Here is a 12,993-nt window from a genome sequence, read left to right on the forward strand (position 1 = left end):
CATCATTTAGCACTGGTATGCATTAATGAACCTAGAGACCTTTAGTTTTAGATATTAATACATGTCCAATTATAGAGAATGCTTGATAATTACTCTGGAGGTCTCAAATGGATATTAAAATTTGATTTTTGAATGAAAATAAGAAGTTATAACGTAATATTTAAATTTGTTCATAATTAGGGGCTTAAGTTAAAGTTTGTAACATATTCCCTCTAGTCACTATTATAAGTAAAAAAACGATTTTTTAGATTTATTGGAAAATTAATGTATGTGGTCTAAAATATTGACTAGATGTATTAGCTTTTCAATAAACTTAAAAAGTAGTTTTTTGCTTATAATAATAGTGACCATAAAGAATAGTCCTTTAATGCAGTTTTGATTTTTCTATTATAATAAATCCTAATTGCATTTTTGATCCACTTATTTTACAAGATCCAAGATTTTGGTTGCCTTGTTTTAAAATAAACATTTTTACCCCCCTATTTTGATTTTTCTTTGCACTTTTGGTTCACACTTCATTTTGTCTCCCAATATTAGGGATGTGTCATTTTTACCCCCTATTTTGATGTTAATTTGGAAACATAATTTTCTAACAATTTTTTTTTGCGAATGTTGTTTTTCTCTACATAATTCAAGATGTTTATGTTGAAAACATGTTTTCCTGTTTAAAAGTAGTTTTTGTATTATGTGGTGAAGTTCCTTCTATTGTTCAAGAGGTGACTTTCTATCTTAAAGTGATTGTGGATACTAGATACAACACTAACATTAACTTTAACGCGTTGACACTAACTTTTGTACTATGTCGTGAGGTTCCTTCTATTGTACTATGAACCACATATATGGATACTATACAACACTAGCTTTATAACAAAAATCGATATGCAAAACCGAACAACCCAAACTCGCCTAATCATTATAACAAAATAGGGTCCAAGTGAGCTTCTATGTACCAACCGAGGTTTAGGCCGGATGGACATTTTGGGCACAAATATGCCCGACTCGGCTCGTTGTCCACCCCTACCAATTAGTATCTCTATCTACAACTAACAATATTTGATTTATATATATTTTAGTAACTCTTATGTTTTGTATCTAGTGGTGTGACAGGTGGCTTGCTAATAGCAAGTCATAAAGTAACATATGAGTGACTAATGACTAAACTAATTGTGCTTTATCACTTCCTAGATCACCTCATCAACAATTTGTTTTCTAAAATCACCACCAAGCTCATCTCCCAACATTTTGACCACCTTCTTCATCTTCTTCTCCACTATCAAGCCAACAGTCATATTCGACCAGTCTCTATCAACCCCTTTTGCCTTCTTCAACATTTCTAGTTCCTCTTTCATTGCAGCATTTTCGGCTTGATACTCCTCGATTGTTTTGGCAATTGAGCTGGTAACTACTTGCTTCCCCTCCCTTTGCCTAAATCCTCCGACAGCATCTGTGGCCGTGGCAGGTGTTCCGGGGACCTCGATTCTGCCGTCGGCATGAGGAGTCACATTAGGGTTGTTGCTTGATTTTCAAGAGGCGGTTTTCTTCAGTTGTTGTATTCTAAATCTTGATTTTTTTCCCTTCATTTTTCCCGGTTCACTTTGTTCAAAAATTGTTGTTTGATGTTTGAGAGGTATACCGACAAAAAATGATCCGCAAACCCGAACAAACCGAACTCGCCTAATCATTATAACAAAATAGGGTCAAAATGAGCTTCTATGTACAAATTGAGGTTTAGGCCGGGTGGACATTTTGGGCCCAAATCCGCCCGACTCGGCTCGTTGTCCACCCCTACCAATTAGTATCTCTATCTACAACTAACAATATTTGATTTATATATATTAGTAACTCTTATGTTTTTCTTGATAGTTTGCTTGCTTGGGTGAAGCTGAAAGGAATTTGAAACGGGCAATCAAACAATCACCTAAAAGAAATACACTAAGCTTGTGAATGAATTTGAACTGTTTATGTAATGACTTGAGAAAAAAAATATGAAAAACAGTAAGGGATACGTAAAAAATGAAGTGTTGGCGCCGCTTTTGCCATAAATGGAGAACAAATAAATCTTTGAAAAGTTGCGTCAGTCTTAAATGTGAGCTCCAATTCAACCTAAATATTGTAATAGGTATTATTTTCTTATTTGTTTGCGAAATAAAATCATTTTCTTTTTAAAGACTTGAGAAAAAAACATGAAAAACATAAAGGGATACGTAAAAAAATGGAGTGTTGGCGCCGTTTTTGCCATCAATGGAGAACAGATAAATATTTAAAAAGTTGCATCAGTCTTAAATGAGAATGTATTTACGTGAGCTCCAGTTCAACCTAAATATCGTAATAGGTATTATTTCCTTATTTGTTTGCGAAATAAAATCATTTTCTTTTTAATTTTTTTATCTAATATTGTTCATTGACAGATAAAATCAAATCAAAGAGAGGGGAAATTCAACAAATACACGAACACATGGGCAAACGTTTATCGTATTTTGCTAGCAACGTCGAATACAATGGAAAACGTAAACAAATCATCAATGATTTGATTGCACAAACTATTGATAATGATACATTATCAATAGAACTAGCGAAATTAATATATAATCTTTGCTGGTATTCGTTAAGATACCATTATTTTACATTTTTGAGGTAATTGAAATAATGAAGTCTTCATTATATGAAATGTTATTTATATATTTATTTTGATATTTTATCTTATATTTCTATAGTGTTAGTGATATTAATTAAGAAACATTATTTTCTAACTAATTTTCTTTGGGAAATGTTGTTTTTCTCTACAGAATTCATCATTTTTATGTTGAAAACATGTTTTCTTGTTTAAAAGTAGCTTTTGTACTCTGTTGTGAAGTTCCTTCAATTTTTCAAGAGGTTATTTTCTCTATTTTCACGTGTTTATATGAACCACATATATGGATACTAGATGCGGCATCAACTTTAACTTTAACCGTCAATAATTTGACAAAAAGAATTTAATATGTGTCGGTATTGTACACCAACATTTTTTCAATCAGAAATATTGGTGCAACAACATTTATCATCTCATAATACATTATCAGTCTTATTATTACTTTATTCTTTACTAGTTGGTCTAAATTCATGATGATTTGTAACCTATTAACATTATTAACAATGATTGAAGTCATTTATGTATCTAGTACTAAATATATTTTTTTGGACATTGTTCACAATGGTTATTCTGAAACACACTGATGTGCCTACTTTCACATATCATGAGATGCACTTATCACACGTTTCAATTTCATCGACAAAATCTTTGGAAAATGCAGGTACAATCTCTATCTCTCTCTCTCTCTCTCTCTCTCTCTCTCTCTCTCTCTCTCTCCAATTCAGTTCATGCAAAAACTTACTCTCTCATTTGGTTCTTCATGTTAATACAACATTGCAACGAAAGCCTCAATCTCTTTCATTATTTCTTCAAACATAACATCGTAGGAAACCTTTAATGAAGTTTTGACTTTCTGCCTCTTACTTTTTTACTCTTCTTTATTTTCTTCTCAAATCTTAAGATGGATGTTTTTGTTTTCTTATGTTTTATTTCCACATATCTGAGATTGATGATAGTTGAAACAAATTTTGTTGTTGTATTCTAAATTCTGATTTTTTTTTTCATTTTTCCCAGTTTACTTTGTTCAAAAATTGTTGTTCGATGATTGAGAGGTATACCGACAAAAACCGATCCGCAAACCCGCAAAACCAAATAACCTGTCCTAATAAGTATAGCAAAATAGGGTCGAAATGAGCTTTTATGCACTAACTGAGGTTTGGTCCGGGTGGACATTTTGGGCCAAACCCGCCCGACACGGATCGTTGTCCACCCCTACAAATTAGTATCTCTATCTACAACTAACAATATTTGACTTATATATATATATATATATATACATACTCCCTTCGTCCCAAATTATAAGGGAAAAAAACCCATTTTTTTTGTCCCAAATTATAAGGGAGAAAATCATTTTCAAGAATGTTTTTCCCTTATTCTCATAAAATTAAATGCAAATTGCATTTAATTTTCTCTCTCTACCCTTTTCTCAATAAACAACAACCAATAAAAATTGTTTTTACATCTTCCTATGCAACTTATTCCAAGAAAAACCCACAAAAACATATTTCAAATTCTCATGATTTACTTTTTCTTAATAAGTGTGATTTTTTTATTTTCTCTTATAATTCGGGATGGAGGGAGTATATTTTAATAACTCTTATGTTTTTCTTGATAGTTTGTTTGCTTAATTACGTTGTTGCTTAGTAATATTATTATGTAATAATGTGTCAGTCATATTTTATGAATTATTGTTAATAAAAAACTCACTTTTAATATTTCATAGGTTATGGAGGTTTTGCTTGTTAATGGGTCGCAAGTTTAATGATAATTATATTAGGTAGTAATGATTTTTTAATTCTTGATGGTGAATTAACCCTATTGCTCGTATTTATGGTCTTAATGAAGGAATGGCAGGTGAATTAGTAGAATTTGAAGATGGTACTGAGCGGATGTTCCTCTTTAAAGGGCGGAATTGAAGTATAGTGTCGAACAAGTCGGTGTCATTATTGAATTCTATGCTCAATGGAGTCGGTTATAAACAACATTTGATACGTAAGCTTGCTCTCATTCTACTATTCAGAATATATACACTATCTATATAGTAGAGAGTAAGACTTTGAAGACATTCAATGCTTCATTTTTATTATGAAGCAAATAAATATTCATATATCGTGAGTAATCATCTATGAAGTTGATAAAATATTTTTGACCATGTGCAGCCATATCTGGACAACATATATTTGTATGAATTATTTCTAATATGCTTGAACTTCTATTGACACTCTTCTGTAGAAATGTTGGTATACTTTCCCTTAATGCAGTCACCACAAGTTTCAAAGTCAGCCAAATCTAGAGTATTAAGTACTCCATCTTTTACTAGCCTTTTAATTCTCTGTGGAGATATGTTATAATCTCTGATGCCATAACATAGAAGAATTATCATTAATATTACACCGCTTAATGCCAGTTTGAACATGCATTGAACTATAAATGGATTCATTTTGTAAATTAATACGATAAAGACTATGAGACAAGACCATTCCCAACACATTCCAAATTATAAAATAATTCAAATGACGTGTCTTTAAAACTAAAGGAATATCCAAAAGGTACAAGTCTAGAAACTGAAATCATGAATTCTATCTCTAGGCATCTGACAATTTTATGCGATAATTCAGTTGCTATTTTTATGGCTAAGAACCACAAGTCGAAGTAGTTAACACATCGACATTAAGTACTTAACCATTAGCAGAAGAGTTAAAGATAAAGTAGTGGTCATTGAGCAAATTAGCACTAATATAATGATCACCGATCCTTTGATTAAAGGTATGCCACCATTAAAATTTAAGGATCATGTAGAGAAAATGAGACTTGGGCCCACTTTATGATTGTATACATACAATTTATTAATAAACCTCTTATATATTACGGTATTTTCTCATATTCATGCACACTTTAGTTTTGATAAAATATATTTTATTTTGGATCAAGAATAAACATATGGTTTATTCATTAAGTTTTATTGTTATCACATTAAGTATATACTCGAGTAATTAAATATGTCGTAATACATAGATGATAATGCTCGTGTTTAGAGGAACTATCGTCATGATTTGCATGTTAAATTTGTTTCTTAAGAAAGGTATTTGATGACTCATTTAGCCAAATAATTAGATTTAGATCCTATGGACTAACATTTGTAACAATGACCGAAGGTAACATTAGTTTTTATTTTTCGCATGTAATTTATTGATCTTGTTATTTTTTTTGTTTATCAGAAACATAAGATTAATTGAAATAATCTGACATTATATTCCCCTATGCACCAGATTGGGTGCAGTCAGAACCCATGACTGCATGCAATCAGTTAGATCATGATCGTTTGATCAAAATCAGACAGTTAATAATTTAGTATCAAAATTATTATATTTAAAAAAATCAGGGTTGTAGTAAATTCTGAGTTGTCTAATTTTGATCAGACGGATGACAGATCATGACTGCAGCTTGACTGCACGAAAACCAAATTCACTTGATCCATTTCCAAAAACAAGAGGGATAAAAGGCAAAAAGTCTCACCCATATTATTATTATTATTAATCTAATTATTATTATTATTATTATTACAAGAGCAAATATTTTTACATTCCTGAAATTTAGCACGACACATGTGACTCATTTCTCACCTTGTTGTGAATCCTCAATTATTGTGATTGTTTGGACTGGATTTGAAAAATAGATATGTGGTTACAACTTACAAGTTGTTGAGAGCTGCTCACGTTTGAACAGTAGTTTCGATAATGACGTTCAGTTTGTCCCGTGTTAACTTGTTGACTCACTGCAGTCTCAGACCAATATAATATATATCAGATTTAATAATGTAGCATATAAGCAAAAAAATGTGCATAAATCAATCTATATATTATCTAATTAGTTAGATAAGTGTATAGATATTTTTTTTTTTAACACTAGATAAGAGTTTTGAGTCATTAATTTAGGTAAATAATCAAATTTCAATTTCTAATTTTTATGTATGAAAAAAGTTCAATTTAAAATTATAAATACCTTTTTTTTTTTATAATGAAACTATAAATTCCTTTACAAAAGATTATTCAATACTAGTAACTGTTTAAAAAAAGATTAGTCAATACTAACACAACGGTAAAACCTTCATATATTTATAACATGGTAACCGAACGCTATGTAAAGATTAGTACAAAAAAAGTAAAGATTAGTACAAATCTCAGAACATAACATATCCACTCACTCCAATAGGAATTTTGGATCTCCTCAGAGGTTTGCAGGTGACAATTAATAAAACATTATTTTGATCGATTTACTAAATGTAATTTAATTTGAGTCTCATAAATATTTAATTTTTTTTTTTTTGAAGAAGCTAAATTAGTCCACTCAAATTGACACCAAAGAGAATCGAACCTCAGACCTCAAGAGAAGCACACTCCCAGGTCCCAAGCCAATACCAATACACTTTAATAAAAAAAAAATTGTGGCCGCTTCTTGACCAATCAAAAAAAAATTGTGGCTGTTTTAGTAAAATAGGAGTACTTATCTATTTCTTCTTCTTTTCTTACTTATAAAACTTATTACTCTTTTTTTCTTTCCTATGAGTATAACTTAATCGGTAACAACATTATATGTAATATATAAAAATTAGAATTTGAATATGGCACTTTCATCTATTGGACAAAAAAAAATACCAAAATATCTTTTTTCTTTTTCAACATATATTATTTTTCTATTTTTTTCCTGTACATCTCTCTTTTGTCCTATACTATTTTTTCCTGTTCTTTACTGGTCTTTCTGATAGTTACTATTTTGCAAATTAAACATACCCTTGCTATTTTACTAAATAAATATAAGGGTCCACCATCCTCATGAGTTTAACTTAGTTGGTAGGGACACCGTATTTTATGTACATGAATTGTGGTTCGAACGTCAGACATTCCACTTATTCATCTTTAAGATGAAATTTCTAGCTATTAGGTTACTTGAAAAAAAAATTAGTGTCCACTTTTAAACAATTTTATCGAAATCAAAATATTAGAAAGACCCAAAAATCGTATTCAGTAACTTTATTTAAAAGAGAGTTTTATAAAATTAAAATATCACTTTATGTATTAGTGAAAAAGTGGGAGAAAGAATATGAAATATTTAAGAGATATATTTGTGAGTGGAACAAAAAAGTTTGTTGGGAAACTCTTACGTATTTGAGTAAAAACTAATTAAAAACTGAGTAAATAACATCATAAGATTGAATTGACCCAGTGACATCATAATTTTGTTGAAACTTTATAATAATCCTATAATTTGTGCCAAAATTGTAATGACACATGGTGGTGATTCTTTGAAATTTTACCCAATCCGACATATGCTTCATGTAAAATTTAGTTACCTTCACATGTCGCTCTCCCATTTTCATTCACCAGAATATCTCGATCTTTACATATTGGATTCATTTTCTTATGTGTGTGACACCCATGAAGACAACGACCCATCGTCCTATAAAGAAATTTACTAGAAAAACTTATAAATAATTAAAACAACAAGCACTTATAAAGAATTAAGAGTGAACAAAAGAAGCATATAAAAGTTTTTTCTTTTAATGATAAATATATTATATAAATATAAAAATGAAAAAAAAATATAAAAAAAAGTTCAAACACTGTCATTTGTGTCAAAAAAACCAAATAAATAAGATCATTACAAGACTTCCCAAATGAACCACACAACATAATGTACATGTTAGACCAAATCCATACCCAACTTAATTCTAATCATATCTCAAGAATAGGGAAAAACCAACTCCCAAACTAACCACCTACAAACACTATACCACACCGTATCTCATTGAACACACACGAGGTACCACTTAGATATACAATATCCCTACCCCTCACTAAAAAATAGGAAAGGATCAATCATAGTTAAAACAAAACAACAAGAGGCCCTCCAATCCTCTTGAGCTATATCAAGACCCAAAACGAGATCGCAATAAACTCTACCGATTTCAGCATAATGTAGGGTGGATACCCAAAATTGTGTCAGGACTTAATTAATTGTCCCTTTTGAAACAATATATATTATATCTCAAAATTTTATAAAAAAAACCGAGATTTTCTTATGGTAGATTACAAAGTTGTTTCAGCTTATTTTTTTCAATTTTTTTTTCTGGGGATTAAATTGAAATTCAGTTTTATTGTCAAAAAAATTTGAAATTCAGTCTCTAGATTTTCTAGTGAGACTTTAGATAAAAAAAAATAGAGAAGTACAAATGAGCATAAAATAAAAACAATTAAAGGTTACTATTTCAACAAATTTATATATTTATTTGTTATGATATATATATATATATATATATATATATATATATATATATATATATATATATATATATATATAGTAATTAAAAGTTGATATTATTCACTTTATATTTTAAAAAAATGAGCTGCTCACTTTTTTTTTAATAAACAAAAATATATTATTGAAAGGAGTACAAGAGGTACTCCAACCCACATATAAAGAGAGAGGTTCAAACCCATCATCATTGCGGAGAAACTATCCACCTTTCATGAAGGGTTGCAGAGTTTTGCCAAATGAGTTGCTCATTTTAGAGGTGTCAAATCCGTAACTTATATATTGTTAGTATGTTAATTGTTATGTTAGTTTTTTTACACCTTTCAGAACTAAACCCTAGACAACCAACTCATTTAACTCTTAACTCAACTAATTCAACCAGTACTTGAGTTACCCATCTCACTCCAGATCCGTAATTAATTAAGAATCTCTTGACTCTCTCTCTTTCTTGGCAACTACAAGTCCCTTTTAGTCTTTACAGTTTCCACTAATTCTTTCTTTATAAACTCTCATTGTCTTGCTTCTACTAAGCTCAAGTATCAATAAAAACATACCAGATTTAGGGTTTTCTGGCAACATACTTTTGAGCAATAGCTAGGTCTAAGCTAATAAGGTTAGTCTTCCTACTTGCTCAACTCCAAGATCCTTTTCTCTAATAAGGAAGGTTCTATTTTCTCATATATATCCATAGATCTAAATTTATCTTTTGTAATTATGGTCAACTATTGCAAATATATATTGTATGATGTTGGATTTGTCTGTTTAATTTTCTTCATCCCCTCCAATAATTGGTCCTCTAGTTTTGAACAGTAGGGTTTCCTTTTCTTAGTGATCTGTGCAGCTAATTATTTTAATTTTTATAGCCATCAAATTAGTATATAGTCTATAACTATAGCCTATAGGTATAATTGTTTTATGAAGATATGTGTGATATATTTTTCTTTAATTTTCAAGTGATGAAAACTGTTAATTAATTAATTAATTAATTAATTAATTTACATGATCTATTTATAAATAAATAATCTTGCATGGTATCCTTACTTCTGTGGTACTTTTTTCCCTCCTTCCTTCCCCCTTTCAAGTATGTCATCCTTTTTTCTTGTTTAAAGTTTAATTTTCTTTTATTTGAAGCTTACCTTGTGAAAGTTTGTGCCATGACAGGTTCCTTTTTTAATCTAATTACCATTAGTTTTATTTTTGCACTAATTATAAGTAGTTATAGTTAATTAGTTTGCTTTGCAATATCATGAGATTTGAGTTTAAATTAGTTAAGGTTATATATTCCTATCCTACAGTTTTATTGAATCTCAATTATTTTAAACTTTTAAGAAAAAAGAGAGAAAATATATTGGTTGATTTTAGTATTTATTTGACTGCAATCATTTATATATAACCCCAAAAAATAAATTAAATTAATAATATAATAATAACAATAAAGAATAATAATTTCCTTCTGCTCATCAATGATTTCTCTGCTTTTCAGGAAGGAGTATATATCTGCATGTTGGTATTTGATTCTACAAAGCTATGGCAGGGAAAAAGAGTGAAGGAGCTTCCTACAGCCCAACCATATATATGGATATATGAGGAAAATTTAACAAAGTTAAGGGTTGCTAAATTAACTTTTGATTCATTCATATAATTAAGTACTTAGGCTTTATTTGGATTAAACAAATTAATTAAACATTTTTTTAGTATAAATACTTATCATACTAAGTACTTATGTTCCTTAATAAAAAAAAATAGTAAGTACTTATGTATAAATTATTTCTATATAAAAAAAAATTATATATAAGTAAGGTTATTTTTGTATAATATAGATTCTCTCTAAAGGTGAATAATATTATTTATAATAAATTTTAATAAAATATTTTTGTTCTCCAACTATTATTATTATTAATTTAATTTTTTGTAAAATAGTAAAAAAAATTCTTTGAACTACTTCTAAGAGGTCTATATTAGACGTACACACTCATAATTTATAAATTATTTTCATAAGTAATTCTTCGATTTATTTAAATATATTTTGTATAAGTTGAAAAACAATATCTTCATAAGCAATTCTTCGATTTATATAAGTCGAAAAACAATATCTTTTGTTCGGCGAATATAGATAAAGAAATTAAAAAATGTGTATTCATAAACTTTCTTAAACACTCTAATCTCAATTATTTATCCTACATATAAACTCAAATAAGTCAATTTTAACAAGTCATTAGCTGCAGAGTGACCAAGCAAGCAATATTATAATTTGGTATAGTAATTAATTATGTGAATGAATTGAAGATGAAGATAGTAATTTTTGCACCCACTTTTTCTCTATGGTGGGTTGGACTGAAGGGAGCTCCTTCTTTCTTTCTTTCTTTCTTTCTGTTGGCACCATTTGTGTAAGCATTATGTATGATGAAATGGCTTTAATATGCATGTCTCAGCTTATTGCCTTCTATATAGTAAGCTTTAGCATATAAAAGGTAAAGACAGTACAGGTACTGTTGTTGATGTTACATTACATATCGTCTTCTAGCTCTTTGTAAGTATTTACTCTTTTTACTATTGCTGCACAAGATTCAGGAAACATATATCTGAACAGTTTCCATGTGAATTTAATACTTTCTTGACCAACTTTCGTACTTTTTTTTTTTTACTTATTTGCCAGAAGTTTAGCCCTATTCAAAAATTTCTTTTTTTTTGTATAAATAAATAAATATAAATTTATATTCTTATTCTTATAATACACATACTAAAACACCGAGCAGATATCCCGTTATAAACATTGATACAGTTTTTCTACGGTAGTATTTTAGACCGTCCGATCTGACACGTATAGATAAGATTATTTTAAATGATTTTAGAACTGTTTGATCAATAATTGACGGCCGAGATTAAAAACTGCATGAAAATTCTGTGATTTTTTACCGTATAGTGAATCTCAATCCCAAAAACACTACTTGTATCCGATGTAGATACATAATAAATTGTATAAGCTATCACTTTTCTTCTAAGGATGCAAAAATTATATATGTCACCTATACAAAGTGCTACATTAAAATTCATAGATTCATGAAATTAGGGTTTAGAGGTTAATTGCTATAATTCACAAGTGTAAGACTTTTTTTTAACATATACCTGATCAAATTGTATTGTAATCTCAATTTATTGTGTTTATTTTATAACTATGTTATAAGTACAATTATAAGTACAAGTACAAAGTACAATTATAAGTTAATTTATTGGTTTTGTTGGCAGTGTGTCCCCTTGCAGTTGTTTTTTCCTTTTGTTATATATATATATATATATATATTATATTTTTGCCGTTAAAAAAATAAATTACAAAGTATATGAATCACAATTGTTTTTTTTAAAGGCAAATAGCAAATATATTAATGGGATGGGAGTACCGCCAACAAGACTATACAACCGAAACAAAAGCAAAGTATAGGAGAGTCAAAAACTGCCATGATAGCCCATCAAGGATAAACCTACTCGGGTTTCAAAAAAAAAGAAGGATAAATCTACTCGGTAAACATCTCTCAATGGTAATTAATTTTCGTCGAAAAATTTGTTGTACAGAAAAATAAATTCTCATCTTTCAAACTGATTTTCTCTGTATGCATGCAAGTGTCCGGAATTAGACCCCTTCAATTTGTTATGTTTTTTTTTGTTTGAACTAAACAAACTTACTGCATTTCATTAATTATTAAAAGTTTAATACACGAAAGAATAAATATATTATATGGTGATATATGGTTAGATGCATGCATACTTTACAATTTATGGCTTACTTATAAGATATTTTAGTTATAAGATATTTTTACGAAAAATTAGTGTTGAGCATATTTCTTTTTTAATAGAGTTTATGAACAACGGTAATACTTGCGTGTGTCAATTTGTTCCATCCCAAATTAAGTACCATGCCACTACATAATAACATGCCAAATCAAGTTAATTCATAATCAATTATATAATCAGAAGGAAAATGCTAAATCAATTTAAGGAACCAAATATAGTAATATTATATTGAAATTTGTGCAATCAACGCCTCAAAAGTC

General features: G+C 29.2%; 2 long non-coding RNA genes across 2 annotated transcripts; one reads left to right on the plus strand and one right to left on the minus strand.

Annotated features, from left to right (window-relative positions):
- Positions 1-6,128: 6,128 nt before the first annotated feature.
- On the minus strand, positions 6,129-8,106 carry LOC123920204. The gene is made up of 2 exons (XR_006813585.1): positions 7,983-8,106; positions 6,129-6,407 (listed from the first exon to the last, which is right to left on the minus strand). It is a non-coding gene; the product is annotated as an uncharacterized LOC123920204 (long non-coding RNA).
- A 1,275-nt stretch (positions 8,107-9,381) lies between these two features.
- LOC123920202 lies at positions 9,382-11,566 on the plus strand. The gene is made up of 2 exons (XR_006813582.1): positions 9,382-9,557; positions 10,428-11,566. It is a non-coding gene; the product is annotated as an uncharacterized LOC123920202 (long non-coding RNA).
- The last annotated feature ends 1,427 nt before the right edge of the window (positions 11,567-12,993 follow it).

Source organism: Trifolium pratense, linkage group LG4 (assembly GCF_020283565.1).
Source record: "Trifolium pratense cultivar HEN17-A07 linkage group LG4, ARS_RC_1.1, whole genome shotgun sequence".
NCBI lineage: Eukaryota > Viridiplantae > Streptophyta > Magnoliopsida > Fabales > Fabaceae > Trifolium > Trifolium pratense.